General features: G+C 47.6%; 1 long non-coding RNA gene across 1 annotated transcript; it reads right to left on the bottom strand.

The window, feature by feature from the left end:
* Window positions 1-1,723: 1,723 nt before the first annotated feature.
* On the bottom strand, window positions 1,724-23,602 carry LOC146194539 (uncharacterized). The gene is made up of 3 exons (XR_014705885.1): window positions 23,518-23,602; window positions 2,554-2,708; window positions 1,724-2,342 (listed from the first exon to the last, which is right to left on the bottom strand). It is a non-coding gene; the product is annotated as an uncharacterized LOC146194539 (long non-coding RNA).

Genomic DNA, 23,602 nt, shown 5'->3' with positions numbered 1-23,602 from the left:
GAGTGTTCAACTAATGGCTATTCCGTCTAAAGGAAACACCCTTTAAATATTCAATACATATTTTGTATACAAGAAATGTACCCATCTCGCACCACTCATTCAGCTACCTTTGTCTAAAAGTTGCTGATTACTAATAAGCGACCCTTGGATATGTATAAAATGATCAGAGAAACATTTTTCGGGAGGTGGCTTGGGTGGTCCAGGTAGCTGGGGCTTCGCTGCTAGGAGGCATCCACGCGTTCAGATCTGGTGCTGAGATGGGAAACGTGCATTTCTGGACAGAATGGACTGGCTCAGCAAACCGCTTACCCATGCCGCCTTCTCGATGTCACGAAGCCGGCCACAATTCGCGGATCAAATTCTGGGAGTCAAACATTGCCCTTCCTGCTTTCACGCGTGGCATCTGTAAACAACAACAACAAAAAGGAAATCAAAACACAGGCCCCACTGCACAAAGTAAAAACAGACAAGAATAGAATGCAAAAAAATGAACAGATGTGTGTCATTACACATAATCCTGTATTGCAAGGATCGTACGGTAATCAGGTAAATTTTAAAAGAGGTAATGATCATCTTATAACAGGTGGTTTTGCATCATTACAATGGCGTCGCGGTCATTATTATTGTAGATTGTTGCGCCAGTTGGATATGATGTATATGATGACGTCGAGGTGACATTGTTGGCTTGTTGGCAGAGGCAATTCAATTGACGGCAGCGCCCTGACAACAGATCTACTTGAATGATTCTAGGACTCTGCTCTGCTTGAAGGATATCTGCTCTCTCACAGACAAGTTGCAGCCAGCCGTAAAATCTCAGATAACTGCATAATTTATTACAGCAAGGCCACATTTATTCCTAATTACACACAATGATGGCAGTGCTGTGACAAAGAAAAACAGTGAAAAAAAGAGTGGAGCAAAACATGTGAAATGGTATAAAAAGCAAATATTTTTCGCCTTTTTGAAATTAAAGCCTACGGCAAATAAAAAATCAAAATATATGTTTGCCTTGTACCTAATCATTCAGACTTCAAAGCTCAATGTGCTGTCACATGCCCAAATAAGCATATTCGAAAACAAATGTCAGACCTTTTTACCACACATAGATAATGCATTTTTACCATCTTTAAGCTATTTCTTTTCTCTAATTCCTTGCAAATACGCTAGCGCAGGTGTCTACCTAAGGTGAATTTTTTAGCAGCATTGTTTTCTAAAACATAACTAAAATAAGCAGTATACTTATGTACAAACTTTGTCAAAATATTAGAGGCCACGGGGTCTACTTCTTAGCCATATATGTGGCTCGTAATACATTCCCAGCTTTCTGAACTTGCTGACGGCAAGAATATTGCTTGTCCTGCCCTCTTCAATGGCTATGATGTCCAAGATTGTCAAAGAAGTCATCATATACGGCTGACAAGCAAACCCTTTGGAAGCTAAATTTTTGGCAAAGGGTGGTGGTCTCATGGAAAAAGACAGCAAGAAACATGGGCAGAATTTTCTGGAACCAGAAATTGTGCACCTGAAGGAACCTATCTGCACCAAAATGTCGGCATGCACGAAAAGAACCATGAAAGCATTACACACTTCCTTGAGGCGACTTTCCTCTTAAAAGAACACTCTCGCCATTTCTGGCGCTACGTCGCAAAAACCCAAGCAGCACGCCATCATTGGACCGACGATGGTGTAATGTTGGAAACAGTGGCATCAATATCGGACACGCAATGGCTCTCGAGAAATTTACTACATTTCAGAAATTTACTACAGGAAATCAATAGAGGAATTACTTTTGGGAAGTAGCTTGATTTGCCCAGAAAGATGGAGCTACGCTGCTATGAGTTGTCCAGGTCGAGCTGGGTCGGGAACAGTGCCTGGCTGAGGAGGGTGCACTGGCTATGCAACTCCTTGTTGCTGCCACCATCCCAATGTAACGAACCCGGCAACCATATGCGGTCTAAATGCTGGGAATTAAAAACTACCATTTCTGCTTTCACGCACACATCTGCAAAAAAACATAGAAACTAAATCAAAACACAGGCCTTACTGCCGCAAGTGAAAATCGGGTTGATTGCTTAAATAGATAAGCACACAAGCAAAATATGGATAGCATAAGTTATCATTGCTCATAATCTCTGACTGTAGACATCGTGCAGTAGTCAAATATAAATTCTAAAAGATAACAAAGTTCATCTCAGGAGAAAATGCGTTGAGCCTGGCTGTAGAAGGTGCACTGGTTCAGCAAACGGCATGTTCCTGCTGCCCTCTCGATGAAAATCGCTCAACCATTTGCGGATGAAATTCTGGGAATAAAAAACTGCCATTTCTGCTTTCACGCACGGCATCTGTAAAACAAAATGAAACAAAAAAATGAAATCAAAACACAGGCCTTACTGCACCAATCAGAAATCAAGCTGGTTGTTTAAATAGACAGCGTAGAAGCAAACACTAAACATCATAGGTATACGTGTAATAGCGCATGATGCCGCACTGCAGGCATCGTATATTTTACTACTGTACGCATTATATATAAATTTTAAAAGATGACAGAGATACCTTATGAGATACTGCAATGAACCTGGCTGGAGATGGTATACTATCACAGCGAACAGCACGTTCATGCCAGCCTCTTGATATAACGAACATACCCGCAACCCTTTGCGCGTAAAATTCTGGAATCAAAAATGGCCATTTCTTGTCACGCGTAGCATCTGTAAAAAAATAAAAATAAATATAGAAGCAAAGTCCCAAAATACGCACCAGATAGACATCAGGTTGATTGTTTAGGCAGACACGCATAGAAAGCAATGGAACAAACAGCATACGTATACGTGTCACTGCGCATAATCCCGTACTGCAAGCATTGTATGCAGTACTAAAATATACATTTAAAACGATGACAGAGACTACCCTATTAGAAACTGCGTTGAGCTATTACAATGGCGTCGTGGTGACCATCAATAATATAGATTGTTGCGCTAGATGAGTATGCTGTTATTTAAAGATGTCCAGGTAACATAATGTATATACAAGCGGCTGGCAGGTGCGAGGTAATCGGCTAAAGCGCCTTGTCAACAGATGAACGGATATGGCTTGAAAGCTACTGCTCTGCTTGAAGGCTACCTGTCCTTCACAGTTATATAGTGGTGTGACAAATGAAAGAACAGAAAAAGATATTGCATCACTATATGTGCAATTCTATAAAAAGTGAATATTTCTTGCTATTCTTGGAATTCAATCTTATGGCAGTTCAAAAAAACATACTTTTGTCCTGTGCCTAATTACACTGCTTTCAAATCCCTGTAAGCCATGTGACACACCCAAATTACCATATTCAAATCCAAATGTCACATTTACGCTCATCGACATTATGACCCTTTTTACCACATATCACGTAGTGGTGACAACGCCGTATACCAAAAGAAGACACTGGCGTGATGGTAGTGAAAGTAACTCTTTATTGGGCTGACTTGCGCCTGCAAAAGAACTAAGTAACTCGGCGGCGGCGATAGCAACAAACGTACTCTTCGATCGTCGAACTAAAACTGCCTGTCGCATACATCAACGCTCAATTTAAAGGCGGCTCCGAACCATCTTGATAACGTCGAAAAATTGTTACTAGCACAACTGGGAACATTGCAGAAACATACGCGACTGGTCGGAGTCTTCGAGACAGATCTCAGCGCATTTGCTCGACAAAGAAACTGATAAAGGTGTTGATATGCGTGCCAGAATCACAGTGATGAGGCCGCATGCCGGCTGCTGCTAAAAAAAAAGGCAAATACAGTTTTGAAAGTATCGCGGCATTACTTCTCCCAAAAAACGTCACCTCGATGTTACAAAACGAAGCAACTTAAACATATACACTGCAGAGTTTAAACCGGAGAGGAAGCATAATGGCCGGTTTTTCGCTGTCTTCCACGCGAACAACAACCAACTGGCATATAGACTACATTGATTTACTAACGATTAACAACATAAAATGGTGAAAAGGACGGCGTCACTTACAAATGCTTCCTTGCAAGCCGGGTTTCTGAGGTACGCTGGAGCTGTCAGGACAGGCCAAACGTGGCTTGTGCTTCCGCAGACTACGAACAGCTTCATATATCCTGAGTCGACTCCTAGTAACCTCCTTTGGGATGCACAACTAACATTACTCACCGTGTTAATACCGGCATCCATGCCCGTTTGCGCCAGCGTCCATACCATGTCTCAACCACTAAGCGCCGCATTATTAACGAACAGGTGACCGACATGCTCCAGCGCGACGTGATCAAACCGTGGCAGAGCCCTTGGGCGTCTGCAGTCGTCCTGGACAAGATAAAAGACGGTTCCATCCAATTCTGTATAGACTACCATCGACTGACCAAGATCACGCGCAAGGACGTTTACCTCTCCCTCGTATTGACGACGCCCTTTACTGCCTGCAGGAAGCGGAGTTTTTTTTTTTTTCATTATTAGCTGTTCCGGCGCCTGCCAGTAGCCGGAACGGCTACTGGCAGGCGCCAATGGCAGAGACCGATCGCCCAAAAACCGCCTTCGTCACACCCGATGGGCTCTATGAGTTTAATGTTATGTCATTCGGACTGGGCAATGCCCCTGCCAATTCGTATGATGGACAACCTACTCAGAGGGCTCAAATGGCACGCTTGCCTTCGTTACCTGGACGACGTTGGCATCTTTTCCCCGGATTTTCCATCTCACCTCACGCGCCTTGAAGCCGTTCTGCAATGTCTGACCGACGCTGGCCTCCAATTAAATTTAATGAAGTTCCGTTTTTGGAGCACAGCAGCTAACCATTCTCAGGCATGTTGTCTCTAAGGATGGCGCTCTTCCCGTTCCGGCAAAATTGCGTGCTATGGCTGAATTTCTCAAGCCCACTAAAGTGAAAGAACTCCTCAGCTTCGTCGGCCTCTGCTCTTCCACCGCTTCTTTCTCAATTTCGCCATAATCATCGACAATTTCGCCATAATCTGACCAAGCGTCTGTCCAACTACGATCTTTCAGCTTGGTCTCCACATTGTGATGATACCTTCGCGACACTCCGCCACGTTCTGACGACTCCGCCAATCCTGCGTCATTCGACCCTTCTCCTACAGATATTCACAGTGATACCAGCGGCGTCGGCCTCGCCGCTGATATCCGTTCATATCAACGGTTTCCTGAAGACGAGCGGAATCCAGGGACACCAACCAGAAGTACGCAAAACGAATTTTGACCATTTTAGGTCAACGTTTTCCCGTGACCAAGCTAGATGCCTCGCTAGGCCTACTGCGCCGCGCCGAAGATACGGAGCTCTGCGTCGCAGTGGCGTTCGCCACCTGCGTCGCAGCAGCGTTCGCCAGCTGGGCTGCGCCGTGGACCGTGCCCACGCGCCGTAGTTCGCCATGAGGGTCACCGTGGAAGGCATCCCAATTTCTCGAGAAGAATTAGCAGCCAGTGATTGGTTGACTAAAGTAAACAAGCTCCGGGAAGCGCGAACAACATCAGGGCCTGCCGTGGCAGATTTCCCTGGAGACCAAGCGGGACCGAACCAAGCGTCCCAAATCGACAATGGGCTACGTGCGAAGACGGAAGCTGAACTCACGCCTCGGCAGCGAGGACGCTTACTAGCCAAAAAATCTGTAGCATCGAACCAGCCTCGCTTACCCAGAAACGCTCTCAAGCTAATTGTGCGCCCACGGGGCGGACTGCCACTCTCCAAGATTACAACCTACCAACTACTGGAAGCGATTTGCACTGCTGCTCACTTCCCCAGGGACGCTGTTCGTCACGAAGACCTAATACAAGCTAACCTGATCCAGAATACTTTCGCGTACTGCACGCCAGTCGTTGAAAGAGCTGAACGGGTGATGCAACTCGAAGAGATCGCCATTGACAACAAGGCGTATGAGATATCCGTCTACTGCGCTCCAGATGATAGTTCGAGCCGTGGTGTGATTCGCGGCGTCGACCTCCGACTGGATCGAAATACAATTCAAGCAGAGTTACAAGACAACCGTAACCCACCCATTGTGGACTTTCGGCGGCTCGGGAACACCACCGCAGTACTCATCACATTCGCTCAGCGCCAAGTGCCTACCTGGGTCTACTTTTGCAATAGTCGCCACAGATGCAACTTATTCAAGAAGAAGTACGAGGTGTGCTATCGCTGTGGCGAGCTCGGTCATCGAGCCGATGTTTGTGCAAGCGCAACTACCAACTGCAGAGGTTGCGGACTATCCAATCCTACCAACGACCACACGTGCAAACCAATCTGCCGCCTGTGCGGAAACGAACATCTCACGGGCGATAGTCGCTGCAGGGAAATCTTCTGGATTTCTTACGAAGTCAAGCGCAGGAAGTGGGAGAAAATTCGAAATGCTCAGGAAGAGAAACTCAAGACCCAAGAGACCGCCAAGCGGATCACACTCCAGCGCACCAGCCGATGGGACCGGCAACGCTTCGATAGCCAGCAGCGGCAGCTCCGAGACCGCTCGAGCTCTTTTCCACCGCTCAAGTCTCCCGCTCCACGGATGGGTTCTCAAGGGACCTCCCGGACCAATCCCGGGCCACCTGCAGTGGTCCAGCTGACTGGGGCCTCTCCTCATCCTTTGCAGCAGCCGCCTGGGCTACCACCATCTCTACCAGATCTACGACAACGTCAAAAACCGGTGAGTAGCAGGAAGGGACTCCCACTACTCTAGACACACACAAAGCGATTATGGAACTGACAGCAGTCATCCAACAACTTATACTCAGAGTAGAGGCTCTCGAAAAGCCGACGGCCACACTCACTCCGTCTCCCCCGCATCCGCAGGGATCATATGATTCTGTACCTATGGATATCGCTCCTCCCAACCGATCAGCACAAAAACGCAAAGCAACGTCCGACACCGACTCACCCGCGGAGGGTTGGCAGGCGCGTTTTGCCAAAGTTGAGGAAAGCTGCAACCTAAGTCAAACTCGCATCAAGGCTTTAGAAGCATACAACGAACGCTCACTCCACACAATCGGCTCACAAGTCACGCAACAATTTGAGATGCTGAGCAAAGCTATAGAAGCACAGGGCAAACTCCTCGCTGCCGTTGTACCCGCGGCCCCTGCGCCGACACCCGTTCAAACCCCACAAACATCCCAGCCTAATCATGGCGAGCAGCTCGGGTAACACCACCATCTGGCAGTGGAACTGTCGTGGGTTCGCGCGTAAGCGTCCGGTCCTCCAGCAGTTCCTCGCCGCGAGTGATCGCCCCGAACTAATAGCACTCCAGGAATGCGACAAGAACATGAAACTTGCCGGTTACAGTACATACCTATCGGAACGAGTAAAACCTCAAATAGCTACTCTCATCAAACGTAAACTCACTGTCCTCCAGCACAATTTAGATCCAACTTTCCCCAAATACGTCTTCTTAGACATATTACCTCGACCCTCGCGTAAACGTTGCACTAGTCTGTTTATAATTAATGTCTACAGCCCTCCCCGAGCTCATAAGGATATTTTCGGTCCGCTTTTCCTCAAAGCCCAGCAGCTGGCGCAGGGGCAACCCCTCCTCATTCTCGGTGACTTTAACGCGCATCACCATGCTTGGGGCTACCACTATGACTCTGCTAAAGGTCGACGCCTTTGGAATGAATGGCATGCGCACCAGCTGACCCTTATCACGGACGTGTCCTACCCCACTAGACACGGTACGGGCCTACAGCGTGATACAACGCCGGATCTTGCCTTTACGACCTCCGGAGTTAAAGCGACTTGGTGTCACACTAACGAAAACTTTGGGAGTCATCACTTCGCACTCGAAATCGTAGTACACGAGCCCACCAGGCAATGTACGCGGCCGGCTCAGGTGATTGACTGGGACTCCTTCCGGACTCACAGAAAACAGCATGACAAACCTCCCGCTATTACTGATATCAAGGCGTGGACAACCGAATTGTCAAACAAGTGGCCGACGCCACTCAAACCGTCGAGTTAGAGGACAGTATCCCACACTGCGACCGCTACTACGCCCATATGTGGGAGCGCAAGAAGTCGCTCGAAGCTCTACTTGCCACTCGGAAGTGGGACCGCAATGTCCGGCGTAGACTGCCGCGCGCACATACGAATATCGAGAACTATGCAATAGAACTCACTCGACAGAGCTGGCACAACATATGTGACCATATGAACAAGACTCCAAACGCACGTAAGACGTGGAACCTCCTTCGACATTTACTCGGCCCAGCAGGAGGCAAGCTCCAGGCACGCCAACAGCTCGAGCGAATCTTCCACCAGTATCCTGACACGTCTGATGAGCTCAAACAAGAGCTTATAAATACTTACATCCGCCCTGAACCAACAACTAACCTCCCCTTCTATCAGGGCACGGACAATCTCTGTCTAGACGCTCCAATCACTTTTGCGGAGGTCCGAGCAGAACTCAATCGCCTCAAGACGACTTCGGCGGCCGGCCCTGACCGCATTTCAAATAAAAGGCTTAGGAATCTAGACGACGCATCCATTCAGCTCTTACCGACTATTTTCAAGAATGTTGGGCCAGCGGTACCATCCCTCAAGAGTGGAAATGCGCCAATCTAGTCCTCATCCCCAAGCCGGGCAAACCACCAACCTTGGCCAACCTCCGTCCCATCTCTCTCACATCCTGCGTTGGGAAGCTGATGGAACACGTTATCCAGACCAGACTCTGACGATACCTTGAAGACAACCATCTTCTACCAGACACAATGTTCGGCTTCCGCCCTCATTTAGCCGCCCCGGACATTATGCGTCTTCTCCATCATCAGGTAGTCATGAGACGTACACTAGACACGAAAGTCATCGCCTGCCGCGATGTTGCCAAGGCATTCGACAACGTCCTCCACGAAGCGATTCTTCAACAACTTCAAGCTCTCGGTGTTGGACATTGCATGTATGCGTACATCCGAAACTTTCTCACCGACCGCACAGTTCAACTTAAAGCCGGCACTGGAGATCCTTCCATCATCTCTCCGGGAAACCGTGGCACGCCGCAAGGCGCCGTACTTTCGCCGATGCTTTTTAACGTCGCACTGATAGGCCTGCCGAAGCTACTGGCCGACATCCCCCACCTGCATCACAGCATTTGTGCTGACGACCTCACACTTTGGATCACGCGCGGCAGTGACGGCCAGATTGAAGAGACTTTACAGACTGCGATCGAACGGATTGGAGATTATCTAAGTACAGTTGGCCTCACTTGCTCGGCGACAAAGTCCGAGTATATCATCATCCCATCCCCGGGACGACGCCCTTCAAATATACTTCCTGACATCAACCTCCAGGTGCAAGGAAACCCGATTCCTCGAACAGACAACATCAGGATCTTGGGCTTGCATCTACAGGCCAACGGCAGCAACAACATCACGATCCAACGCATCGACCAGTCGGTTGTACAGATCGGACGCCTCCTTAAGCAAATCTCCAACAAACATCATGGCATGCGAGAGTCCAACCTCCTGCGCCTCGTTCAAGCTTTCATCTGCTCCCGCATCACCTACTCTGGACCCTACTTACATCACTCATGCCGAAAGCGAACGGCTAGAGGCATCACTTCGAAAAGCATACAAGACGGCACTAGGTCTTCCCATCTCCACAGCTACCCATAAGCTCATGGCTCTTGGAATCTCCAATACCGTGAGCGAACTGATCGAGGCAACCCTCACCGCCCAGTATGAGCGGCTCTCACTCACACACGCTAGCCGAGCAGTACTGCAGCAAGTTGGGATCTCCCCGCCGAGATCGGCCCCAAGTTACGCTGAACTTACACCGGAATATCGCCTAAATCTCCGCATTCCTCCCATTCCCAAACGGATGCACCCGGAACACCACGCCGAGAGACGGGCCGATCGGGCTCTTCAATTCGAGAAACGCTTCAGTGGACGTCCGGACGTCACGTATACGGACGCCTCTTACCATCCATCGAGGCCAGCGACGGTGGCGGTAGCTCTCGCCCCTCACCGCAGCTGGTACACAGCCTGCAGCATTCGCAATGCAGAAACAGTCACCGCAGCTGAGGAGGTTGCCATTGTGCTAGCGCTAGCCGACCCTAATACCACAGTCGTCATCAGTGACTCTCAACAGGCTATTCGCAATTACGATGCTGGCCGTATCTCTTGCCAGGCGTTACACATTCTACTTTCTACAGCAGCCTCTTCCACATCTCGCTTACTTCTTTGGGCTCCAGCCCACGAGTCGCTCAGCGGAAACGCCCAGGCAAACACTCTCGCTCGAGATCTCAGCTGCCGAGCCGAGAGTATGATCAGCCACCCTTCTTCCGCTGACACTAAAATATCACGCGCTTCTCTACTCACCACTTACACGGACATACTCCAGCACTACCGACTCCAAAGGTGCACATATCCTCCCGCACACCGTGATCTAACAAGACGCGAGGCCATCCAATGGCGCAAATTACAAACTGGCAGCTTTCCACACCCCCTCTTATACAGCAGGATCTTTCCGGATCAGATAGCCCCCATGTGTAAACACTGCTCAACTCCGGCCACACTCATACACATGGTGTGGACGTGTACACATTACAACACAGACAACACAAACACCTCAGAGACGTGGGAGTCTCTCCTGTGTACTTCCGAGCCAGCAGACCAACACTGGCTTATCCAACGCGCGGTGGAGGCCGCGGCATCCCAAAGGATCCCCGCCGACCTCCTCTAAGTCAGCGCAACCGGCCCTTTGACTGGTCCCCTGTTTTTGGGCGCAATAAAAGAGTTCACCACCACCACCTCGCCGCAGTACTCGCTCAGCGGAAGTCTGGCTTTTATGAGTACATTGTCGCTTACGCCAGGCGGACCCTGACAAAAGCTGACGCAAACTATTCCGTCACCGAGAAAGAGTGTCTCGCTATTCTACTTGTATGGCCGTTTGATGTCGCCACCGATCATGACTCCCTCTGACGGCTGTCTTCATTGAAAGATCCTTCCGGTCGACTGGCCCGTTGGGCTCTGAGGCTCCAACAATACGGCATTAACGTCATCTATCGCTCTGGCCGTAAACAGGCCGATGCTGATGCTCTCTCACTGTCTCCCTTGCGGTCTGAAGCCAGTCCTGCTATATCCATCCTATATCCCACCGACATGCCCACTGATATAAATTCCGACCAATGCAAAACGCATGAATTTTTTTTATCTGGCCGTGCGTCACGACCTCCTTGCCGCGCTCTCCGTCACCAGTCTAACCATTTCGCCATTAGAGACGAGCTCCTTTACCTTTGGAATTCCCTTACGGATGGTCGAAAGTGGCTGCTTGTTATTCCGACACATCTGGGCTCTGTGATTGGCTCCCACCACCACGACGATCCCCAGTGTGCTCACGCCGGCTTATTGAAAACCTTCAATCGCCTGCGACAGCGGCACTACTGGCGTGGGGTGTACTGTTATGTTCTCCGGTTCGTCCAGTCCAGCCCAGAGTGTCAGCGCCGAAAACACCCTCCTCGCTAGCTCGCCGTTCCTCTGCAGCCGGTGACCTGACCAGCTCAGCCTTTTGAGCATGTTGGAATCGACCTGTACGGCCCTCTTCCTAGCACATCAAAAGGCAATCGCTGGATCATCATTGCAATTGATCATCTCACATGCTACGCCGAAACAGTGCCTTTGCCATCGGCTACAGCCCAAAAAATTGTTTCCTTCATCCTCCATCATATCATTCTTCGCCATGGGGCTCCCAAAGAATTGCTGAGAGGTAGAGGTCCCGCCTTCCTTTCTGAAGTTGTAGAAGCTGTTCTTCGAGAATGCAAAATCGTTCCACATCCGCGTACTATTCGCAAACAAACGGAATGGTTGAGCGTTTCAACCGCATAATGGATAACATGCTGGCAATGTATACCGCTTCCGACAACTCATATAGGGACCGCGTTCTTTCATTCGTCGCCTTTGCTTATACCTCTGCCAGTAAAGCAACCACCGGATTCTCGCCATACTTTCTCCAGTAAGGCCGTGAGCCCACTTGTACTATGGACGCCATTCTCCCATACCGATCGGATTCTTTCGAATTCATGACTTTTTTACAAGCTGCAACTAATGCTGAAGCATGCCGCCAGCTTGCCCAGTTCTTCACCCCTCACGCCCAGCAACAGCATAAAACCACCCGAGATCAATATGCACCTCTTCCTGCTTACCGTACAGACTCTTTGGTCTGGCTATGGGTACCTTCCTTCAGTCCCAGCCTTTAATCAAAACTTCTAAGCAAGTACCAGGACCCCTACCGTATTGTCAAGCAAACATCCCCCGTCAACTACCTCCTCGAACCCCTTGCGCCATCCACTGATCACCGTCTCCGCAATCGTGAAATAGTACACAGTAGCCGCCTGAAACCTTACTACGATACTCTCATCGTCACATCGCCATAAGCCTCCAGGATGGCGCCTTTTCACCCGGGGGAATTTGTAAGGCCGGTATTCGGCTCTTAAATGTTCAGCGCCTGATGCTGAAGAGAACGACGACAACCACGTTCAACGCCTGACGGTCAGGAAAGACAACGACGACAACGCTCGCTAACGACGCTAGTGCGTGTGCTGACTCAAGCTCTACGTTTTGATCGCCGAACGTTCCCTTGACTGTTCACGGCGTAGCGCCCTGTGCAAGGACTCCTATTACGATATATATATATATATATATTACGATATATATATATATATATATATATATATATATATATATATATTGAGAAGGAAATAAGGGGCTCGTTATAAAAGAATTGAAAGCACAAATTCCTGTAAAGGCCAACCGAACGTTTACCTTGCAGTTGTAGACTGCTCGCTCCTTTAAATTATATGTATCTGTGTGTGTCTGTGTGTGTGTGTTTATGTATATGGTGTTTCAAAGCTGAACTCAAGAAACTTTAAAAACAGTAGGTTGCAAACAGAAAACAGAACATTTTCAGGGACGAACACTCTGCCCCGGCGGGCATAATATGCTGTAAATCTCCTCTAATTATTCATGTCATTTACAAAAACCCGATAATTAACATTGTAATTTTCGTATTCGGTTGCTTGCTCTCATAGGGCGTTTGATGGCGTGAACATGACGATACTATGTCGGCTTTTCAGTCAAAGAGAGCATTTTCGAAAGGCCTCCAGCGCGAGGAAATCCGAGAAAATTTTATCCACGATACAGAAACAGCGCGCGAGGAGCACAAAAAGTATGGCGCAAGCGCAACGTCCGCCGGTCATATGTGGTCATGAATGCAGCGACGAATTCGGAACGCGTGTGCTAATTTCCCTGGAGTACAGTTGCTTACAGCTCACACGCCGGCCGATGTTGTCGCCTGCTTCATCGCTCTGCGTAAGAAAAAGGATAGTCATCGTGAGCCAGGAGATAGTCGATTTCGAGAGCTCGTATCTGCGAAGCTGCAGTCACCTGAAGCAAATTTTCGCTGAATGCATCTAAAACATTTGTTACTAAGTGTTTCAGGGGCTGTTGTAAAGATGACATATGAACCATGGGTGGGCTTACGGGGGGGCTTGATAACTATTTGCAATAGGTTAAAATCTAGTCACGTTTAAAAAATTTGTTAAGGCATTACAAGAGGATGATAGCTTTATCCAGTCAATCTTTGGAAAGTTAAAATCCTCAAACAGGTATGTGATATCGGCCTGGAAGAGTTGAAGCGCCCTTTGTCATGCTTTCACGAAGTTTATTAGAAAACAACTGCCTGAATCCAGTGCACGATAGCAGTTACGTATTAAATGTTCAAAGCTGTCCAGAGTATTTCTAAATCGAAATCAGTGTCGATGACAAGTGGTATAAAAGTTTTTCTTATTCCCAGCAGGACGCCTCCCACTCGCATGTGAGGTCGATCACGCCTATATCACGCATGTCAGTGTCACGCACGTCCTGCGGGCCTGTATTAGAGGAAGATGAGGGGTTGCAGGAGATGCTGAAGGGGAAGAGGAAGCTGGTTTGGTTCACTCTGGGTGTGCTAAAAAACCAGCGCATCTAACACCCGCCGTGCAAATAAACCACGCAACAACTGTGGTGGAGTGTTCGGGTATCGATCACCACGGAACCTCTCCTACCCCATCGAAGTAGAAGAATAGCTCACCTACCCCCTCTATTGATGTAGATGGCGCAAGCTGATGTCCAACGCAGCCAATGCCAGCAGCTCAACCGACCACCACACAGCCATATCGGGAACCCCGGCACTTCTATGGCAAATCCGGGGAAGACGTGGATGACTGGCTTACCCACTGCAATCGGGTGAGCAAATACAACCGCGGGGATGCGAAGACCAAGTTGGTGAACGTAGTATTCTTTCTTAAAGAAATGGCGCTAACATGGTTTGATATACATGAAGCATGCGCATGCCTTATCACCTGGGATCGCTTTATGGAAAAAATGACAGTGGTATTTGGCAATGCCGATGCTCTAAAAAAGAGCGCCGAACAGACTCTGGCTCAGCGAGCGCAAGTACCGGGCAAGAACTGCACAACTTACATAGAAGTCCTCAAGCTGTGCAGAATAGTTGATGCTCGCATGACTAAGGAAGACAAATTGGGCCACCTCCTAGAAAAATACCGGTAGACGTATGCAGTTTTCTCATCTGCAAGGATGATTTGAATGCCGCCGCTGATGTTACCCGACACTGCCGCACGTTTGAAGGTTTGAAGCGACGCCGTATCATCCCGACGTTTGGTCGGCTGCCGAATGTCACATCTATCGCTAGTGTGGATGTGCCTGAAGCAACGAGCATGGCAGATACAATTCCACACATTGTCCGCAAAGAGCTTCAGAGGCATCGCGATATTGAGGGTCATGGCAGACCCGTCTGCAGTAGAATCTCTTCGGCAGACGATCGTCCACCTTCAGCCTGTTATGTTCCCTCTGATACATCTCCTTGGGACATCCGATGCTCTGCTGCTCATTGCCCAAATATCCAACCTGCCGCCATCAACGCCTAAAATAGCCAGCAAGCTCGTCCTCCTCGTCGACATCCAGACCATGACGCATTCGACCGAAGCCACGATGAGGCTCACTCATCGCGTGAATTTAAGTCGCCGGTGTGCTATACCTGTGCAATGATGGGCCACATTTCGCGTTTTTGCCTCAGTCGCCGTCCATACCAGCAGTATCGCCGACAGTGGGTGAACTCCTGTACAAGGGTTCCGGCTGATAATGCAGATCCACACACAAGAATACCTGGCCTTAATGAGTACAGAGCAACACGTAGTCGACAAGAGCACAGAACGGCGCTGAACCGAAATGAATCACAGGCCTCTGAACTCAGCCTCACACCACCATCTCGGCGTTTACGACGCTCACCTTCTCCCCGACGATGGTCGCCACCTCCGGGAAACTAGTCAGTGCTGCCGACGGAGGTGAGGTCGCCAATTATTCTAGCTTACCTATGCCTCTGCCCATTTCAATGTTAAAAAACAGAATTGAAGTGTTTGTGGAGGTTGTACGTGCTATGGCGTTGGTTGACACAGGTGCAATCATTTCTGTTATACGCTTCGCTTTTAAAAACTGCCTTGGTCTTAAAGTTATGTTTGGTAGGGATAGGGCGACGACACTGTGTGGTGTGGGTGGCGAACCGCTTAACCCACTTGGAATCTGTTCCTTGAATCTCGTAATCATTGGCCGCACATTCCTAAATGAATTTGCAGTACTTGGTCGATCAACACATAATGTCATTCTTGATGTCGATTTTCTGGAACAAGGTGCGGCCGCTCCAGTCTTTCGCAATGGGGACATTTCTGTGAATACATGCTTTGAATCTTCTTTGTTTGAAAATTCGCTGACCAATCCTAGCACGCTTCGGTTTCGGACGACATAGTTGTTGTATCCTTATTTGTTTCATTTTCGTTTCTTTCAGTGTACATATCGTCATCGTCATTCAGTATGATTTCCTATATAAGTGGCTTCACTGTGACGAATAAAGGAGGGCTTTTGCATACTACGCTTGCGTGGTCCCGTGTAATGCTTCTGGTCTGAATCAGACACCACATATTGGCGAAGAGGATCAGTATCGGAGCCATGTCACTCGGGTGTTTCCCAGCACCGCCCCCTTTCTTGCCTGCACCCGGCGACCCGGCTGTGCCTTGGCAGCAGTGGAAAAGCGTATTCCTGAATTTCCTGAAGGCCATTGGCGGCGATGAACTGAAACCGAAGCGTTGCAAGGCTATTCTGCTAAACTCGCTCGGGGTTGAAGGCCAGCGAATATTCTACAGCATCCTTGCACAAGGAGCAGACGCGACTGCGGACGCCAAGGCCGAGGACTAGGTGGCTACGTGATCATTACTGGTGGCCGCGTTTGATTAAACAGGTAGAAGAAGCAATGTGACGAATAAAGGAGGGTTTTTGCATACTGCGCTTGCGTGGTCCCGTGTCATGCGTCTGGTCTGAATCAGACACCACAATAGTCATTCCTGCAATGTCAGCAGCGTTTACACAAGTTGTTTGTTTAAGCTGTACCAGTGATGCGCTCGACACTGTAATTGAACGACTCACTCTACACTGCGTGAAGAAAAATGTTCTGATTGCCCGTTGCATCGTTTCACTCAGGAATTGCCATTCTTCTTTGTGGACGACTAACTGCTCCAATGAACCTGTTGTATTACCACGTGGCCTAAAACTTGCCAACTTTGACGAAGACGCTGTTGAATCAGTGGACGTGCTCAGCACAGACAATTCCCAGCCTAACGCATGCTCCGAAGTAGATAAGACACAATTTCTTGCCATGATAACAAATCCCTGCCAACAAGTAATCGTTACAGTTAAGTGGAAGTTCTGTCGAAACATGCTGCATCTTTCGATTTCTCTCGAGACTCACGTAAAACGGATTCACATTTCCCGCACCCAGCACCTCCACCACAGTTGTTACGTGGTTTATTTACACGGTGGGTGTTAGATGGGCTAGTCATTAGCACACCCAGACGAACCAAACCAGCTTCCTCTTCCTCTACAGCTTCTTCTGCAACCCCTCACCTTCCTCCAATACAGGACCGCGGGACATGCGTGACAATATATTGAATGAAGTGGAGCCGGATAGCGTTTTATGACCACTGATATCGGTGTGCAGCCATGTTTTGGTGAATACGATAATGTCACAATCAAGAAAAGATGTGACAATAGTGCGCTTCGATAGAATTCTTTGTATGTTAGCAAATTAAATAGAAAATATTGACAAGACTACGGCTGGTTTAGGTTGAAGGTGGTTGGGAAAACCATAGCTAGATAGTGGCTACCGATCCGACGGGCTGACAGCGTTAGTAGTGACGTCGCAGATATACGTTTGCGAATCTTTGCTCAGCTTTTGGCCGATAGCTTGAATTTCTTATCGTGCCTTTTTGCTAATTCAAAATGCTTTGACCGGGCCTTCCGTGTTGCAAGTGTCATTCCTTTCAATTTGTAACCACAAAACAGACTGCGATCTTTGGGGTTAAAATACCTAAACTTTGCTATAGTATAGCTGCTACTTATAGACTGATATTTTCCTAGCGCGGTGAATCCTTTGGTATAGTTGCCCAGTTTTGGCGATACCTAGTTTGTCGCAGCAGAGGCTGATTTCGTTTTCTTGAGAGGTTGGCCAGTCCTCTTTTTGGTCGTCATCCATCCCAAAGAAAACAAGGTTCCAATGGCACATCCTATTTTCAGTATCGTCACATCGTGAGGAAATGGTGTGAGCTCTGTTTGCCTTCAATTAAACGCAAGTGCGTCGTAAAACGTCTCAAAGACAGGTAATTTCCAGTTCTGAATATTCATGTACTTTAATATGCGCCATTCCTTTGAAGGAAAGAAGCCAACAGTCGGCGAGGCCAAGGAAAGCGTTGAGAATGGTAATTTATGTATTTTTTTTCCTTAATGTTTGCTTGGATAATCACACAAATTAGAAATGTAATCTGTTTAGGGGCAAGATAATTAATTACGAAGTTGAAGAAAAAACAACGTGCCGATGGTGGGAACCGAACCCACGACCTCCGAATATCGCGTCCGGTGCTCTTACAGCTGACCTACATCGGCCGCTGTCTCCCCTGCTACTTGCTTGGGTATTTATGTTGTCTGTATACGAGCCTTGAGAGTGTTCACCAGCGCCACCCTCAGCCATAGCGGCGGACGTAGAACGTCCTTTGTTACCGCCAGAGTCACGTAGAACGTGATCAAGAGCGAGGGCGAAAGCTGTGCTAGACCCTCTTACGCTACCTATGGCTTCAAGACTGCCAGAACCGAAACCCCCGTAAGCTACAAGCAGATAAATTTAGGGGAAATGAGGGTGCTCGTTATAATACATGAAGGAAGGAAGCCAACAGTCGGCGAGGCCAAGAAAAACGTTGGGAATGGTACTTTATCTTTTTTTTCCTTAATGTTTGCTTGGATAATCAAAGAAATTAGTAATGTAATCTGTTTAGGGGAAAGATAATTAAACAGAACGTATAAGAAAAACCAACGTGCCGATGGTGGGAACTGAACCCACGACCTCCGAATATCGCGTCCGGCGCTCTTCCAGCTGAGCTACATCGGCCGCTGTCTCGCCTGCTACTTGCTTCGGTATTTATGTTGTCTGTATACGAACCTTGAGAGTGTTCACCAGTGCCACTCTCAGCCATAGCGGCGGACGTAGAACGTCCTTTGTTACCGCCAGCGTCACGTAGAACGTGATCAAGAGTGAGGGCGAAAGCTGTGCTAGAACCCTCTTACGCTACCTATGGCTTCAAGTCTTAAAGCCATAGGTAGTGTAAGAGGGTACTAGCACAGCCTCTAGCACAGCACAGCACATCACAGTTCTAGCAAAAAAAAAAAGACATAAAGTACCATTCCCAACGCTTTCCTTCGCCTCGCCGACTAATGGCTTCTTTCCTTTATGTATTATAACTAGCATCCTCATTTCCCCTTAAGTGATCTTCTCATTCCTTTGAACGTTATTCGTAAGTTGTGATGCCCTGTCTTAAGATAAGTTGCGTAATAAGCAGCAGAAAATGTGTCCCCCTCTTCAGAATATTGAACTGCAGAACATCACCTTTTTTGGCTCTGAACTTGAAGTTTTCTCGCAAACTGAACAAGCAGCTTGGTACTCCATCAATCAGCTGATTCTTATGCCTACGACGATGCATATTTTTCAGCTGCATCTGCAGCAGAAGATGTGTCCCCCTCTTCAGAATATTGAACTGCAGAAGATCACATTTTTTGGCTCTGAACTTGAAGTTTTCTCGCAAACTGTTCACGTCTATGAACAAGCAACTTGGTACCCCATCAATCAGCTGATTCTTATGCCTACGACGATGCATATTTTTCAGCTGCATCTGCAGCAGAAAAAACAAGGAGGAATGCAAAGGTAGTGTGAATCATATGGTAGTTGTGATCAGTAGTCAAAGTAATGACCTGTCAGAGCAGAAGCCGCGAAAACAAAGCATGCCTGAAATAAAATTATGATGTACAGAAGCTAGCAAATTTTGAAATGTAGGGTTTGAAATATATTTGATTTTGAAGTTAGTCGCTTCGGTAGTATCAGTGTTATGGAAAACACGGTCCTAAAGTGGGAAGGTGTGGGTGTAAGCGATATAACGTGGTTGAACTGTATTGGTTCATTTACTTAGTTGTAAATGCCCCCGCCCATGAATATTATTCCTGAGCGGTGGTAGACAACATACGTATTTTATACGAACAAAGGAATTTTGCTTTTGATAACGCAACTGATATAATGCAGCAACTCAATAACGGTTCATTATCTTTTCAAGCATATAAGGCAAGGCAAAGGATGCAAATGAATTTGAAAAAGTGCAATGGTATCACACGGTAAAAATTAAACTTTGCGAAATCCTTCCGAATCGCCACGCAATCATGTCGTGTAGCCGATTGGTTGGGGGCAGGGGCAGAGATGATTTGGTTGAGGTGGTACATTTAAGAAAGTTCGCGGTATAAAGGCGGAGGCACTGACGCAGGACAGGGTTAATGGGAGAGTTTATTACCCTGAAGCTTTGTGTTGTTGATTTCGTGACGCTTAGTGCCCCCCGGGAAGTGGATTGATGATGGACGTGGCTTGACCACGCAGCTACAGGGACATCCCACTGTACCATGATCGCATTGCTTTTTAATCATTTTAACCCGCGAGGGTACAGTTTCTCCAGAAACCACAATCGCTGCTAGTCCTCCGATCTTGCGGTGCTCTTTCATAAAGAGCTTGTAACGCGCAAGTAGCCTTTCGCCAGCAGCACGAAAAGTATGCTGGAGTGAAACAAAGACATCACTGACCACTCAAATATGCACTGATAGCCGAGTATCAGGAAATGCAGTGTATCGAATTGATATGAAGAATACGCTATCTTCTTACAACGATCAAGTGCAAAGAGCACTGAAGAAATAGTAACAAGTGTCTGTAATCTTCAATTGTCAAGGCTACCTTTGCTTTTGCAGTTAAAATGCCAAATATCCGATCTGTCGGCTATCGTAAATGGAGAAGATGCAATCGCTTCTTCGAGAAATTTTACGAATTTTTAAGGAATATTAGTCTACACTCCTTTTAGTTTACGTTCTCCTACATTCCGTTCTTCATTTTACTGTGCCTGGAAGCAAACATCTTGAACAAAAAATGTAAGGGAAGGACGAGAGTTGGTGGGAATGGCAGAATCTGTCAGGCTGTCTCTGATGCGGCGGCAGTGTGTGCGAAAGGCACCTTCACAAGAAAATCACGGTGCCAATCAGGTGGCCCATTGCCGTCGCCGCCGTTTGGCACAGCATGCTACGTAGGCAGTCACCTAGGGTTATAATACCTCAAGGCTGCTTTCCAGCCACATATTGCAAGGTTTTGTAGTGGGCCAATTTTTTTCTTTGTCAGACTACCTTCGTCGTCGACGAAGCCTCGCTCATTAAAAAGTGGTTCCTTAAGCCATATTTTGCTCCTTCCCAGAAACTCCAAACACCATGAATGCAAGAAAATAAATTGTTTTTATTTTAAAAAATATTTTAACGAAAGCCCCTATCACACAATTGCGTAGACGTTCTATTCATAGGGCGACGTTACGCACGAACGACACCACGCTGAACCTCTTTGTCTATTCGACTGCTGCTAATATGTGACACTTTCCGTCACAGGTTTAGAGGGTTCAGAAGTAAGCATCTTCACCCAGTTAAACGAAGTAGAGCCATGCCTGACCAGCCACTGGCTGACGTTGCTGCATAGGAGTAGGAAATAAGAATTTTGCAATTGACAGAGAATCACCCCCTTTTATTGGCATTCATAGCACTCTACGAGGTATAGTAAAGATGGAAGAAATTTCAGCGTTCAAATTGAACAAGTGTCAAGTGAAAAGAAATACGAGCACGAAATCTAGAATACAAAATTACAAATTCAGAACCAGATATCGGAAGGTCAAGAATCCTTACGTTTTCCAGACATTAGAGATCCAGTCTAACGTGAGTGTTTCGCAGTAGAAGTCGGATCCCTGCAGTGGGTCATGGCTGGCCGGGCACTGTAAAGATGCCACCGCTTCCGACCTCACGCTCGAAACGAGCGCACCAGTGACCAGCACGCCTGCACCCTAAAGTCTTCCTCCAGACTGCTGCAGGACGACCAAGGCAAGCAGCTCATCTAGCAGAGCAGCTGAACGATATTATTGACCGGTGAAACCTTTGTCAAGGTGGGCGCAGGATCCGTTTTACACCGCCGAGTGGTACAGAAAGCAGAAACTGACAAACACGACGCCGCACAAGAGATTGAAACGAACACTGGAAGGTTCGCTGGTGGTGCTATAGCGTTAGCCGCCGCGTAGAGACGACTTCACTGAAAAATAAAAAAACGCAGAGGAACAAGATGGCCATCAGGTAGCCAGAAGCCGGGCGGGCCACTTCATCATCCATGGAGTGGACCATGGCGGTTACTTCCACAAAACCAAAGCTTCTTGGCAACGGCGTGTACAGCGAGGAACCGCGAGTCAAATACGAAACGGCTTAATTCACAGCTGTCAAGACCAGGCGAAGAAATAAACCGTGTATACTCGACTGCTCGTACTATCCTGGCGTAGTGAATATTTGGCTTCAAAACTAGACACGCACGGTTATCCGGCGTTGCTAGCCGCGGCGATGCAGCTCAATCAGACATGTCGGGCAGCTCTAGCAGTAGTAAGAATGGCCGGAAAGACGCCGGCGTTGAATGATATCCGATGGGGTTCAAAAGGCCGCACGCCCAGCCTCCTCTCTATCTCTCTTTTTGTGAGCTTTGTTTCCGTCACGCGGCGCCTCGCTATCCGAAACCGTCTGTACCGAATGAGACCCGCCAACGCAACCTTCCTCGCACATCGTCGGTCACACCCCACAGAATCCCCAGAGCTTGTCCGATCACTCGTCTCTGTCTGGCCTAACGGCAGGTCGAATTATGCAAAATTCAGAGGGTTGAAATGAACCGGGTCCACTGTTTGAGTGAGAAAAAATTACAGACTTCTAGGTTTGGTCTCAAAAATAGTAAAATCATCATCTTCCTCATTTCCCATGGTTAAAATCAGAGCTTAGTTTTTATTGTCGAATGCTTCAAAAGCTGTTCTTCGCATGGTGCGCTTAATCCGAACCAGCCTCATATTTCGCCAGTCAAATTACAAACCTTGTACTCGTCCAATTGATGAAAAAATATACAAAATAGTCTTAGCTGGTTCCAACTGGTTGAAGTTCATTTCTGCTGGTCCCATCTGGTACTCAGATAGCATTAACAGGTTTCAAATGCGTACCAGCTGTAAGTCAGGTGGCCCCACTTTGTGCTCAAGAGGAATGAACGGGCTCAAGTGGCATTCAGTTGGGAGTCAGCTCATGCTAGCTGGTAAACCAACCGACCCCTGTCGCTACTGTTGTTGATTTTCGCCAGTCAAATTACAAACCTTGTACTCGTCCAATTGATGAAAAAATATACAAAATAGTCTTAGCTGGTTCCAACTGGTTGAAGTTCATTTCTGCTGGTCCCATCTAGTACTCAGATAGCATTAACAGGTTTCAAATGCGTATCAGCTGGAAGCCAGGTGGTCCCACTTTGTGCTCAAGAGAAATGAACGGGCTCAAGTGGCTTTCAGTTGGGAGTCAGCTCATGCTGGCTGGTAAACCAACCGACCCCTGTCGCTACTGTTGTTGAGGTCATTTGTGAGTTTTATTCATTCCAGAATAAATATTGAAGGATTTGACAAAAGGAATGAATTATTAAATAACGAGTATGACTGCTCATCCATGACAGCCGCCTCTGTAATTTGTAGCTGCTGTGAGTAGAGACGCGAGATTCTTAGGCGGAGCCGACGTCAAACCAAGAAACTTTCCCACTAAAAGGCTCGAAAACGCTAATAGAAACGTAAATACCTTTACTCACTTGCTTAAAAGTGCAATGAAAAAATAAGACATGCTATCAAAAAACACGCTCCTAATGAATGGTTGAAGTCCTGTAAAATATTCAAATTCATATTATCTGTCTTGTGTAAACAATTATGCCTCCGTAAGAAATAGGAGGACGCGATAGGACGCTTTAAGTATTTGCCCTATTTTAAAGGAAAGTGCATAAATGCTACGAGGAATTGGAATGTAAAGGCGACAAATACGTACCATAAAGGCTCTACTATAATACACTTAAAGACGCAGCTTGAGTGTCCACCTTATTTTTTCTGAAAGCCTCTATGGCGTCGGTGGC

The sequence above is a fragment of the Amblyomma maculatum genome, chromosome 3 (genome assembly GCF_055883805.1).
Source record: "Amblyomma maculatum isolate TAMU_Amacu chromosome 3, ASM5588380v1, whole genome shotgun sequence".
NCBI lineage: Eukaryota > Metazoa > Arthropoda > Arachnida > Ixodida > Ixodidae > Amblyomma > Amblyomma maculatum.
This window is presented reverse-complemented; position numbering and strand designations above follow the sequence as displayed.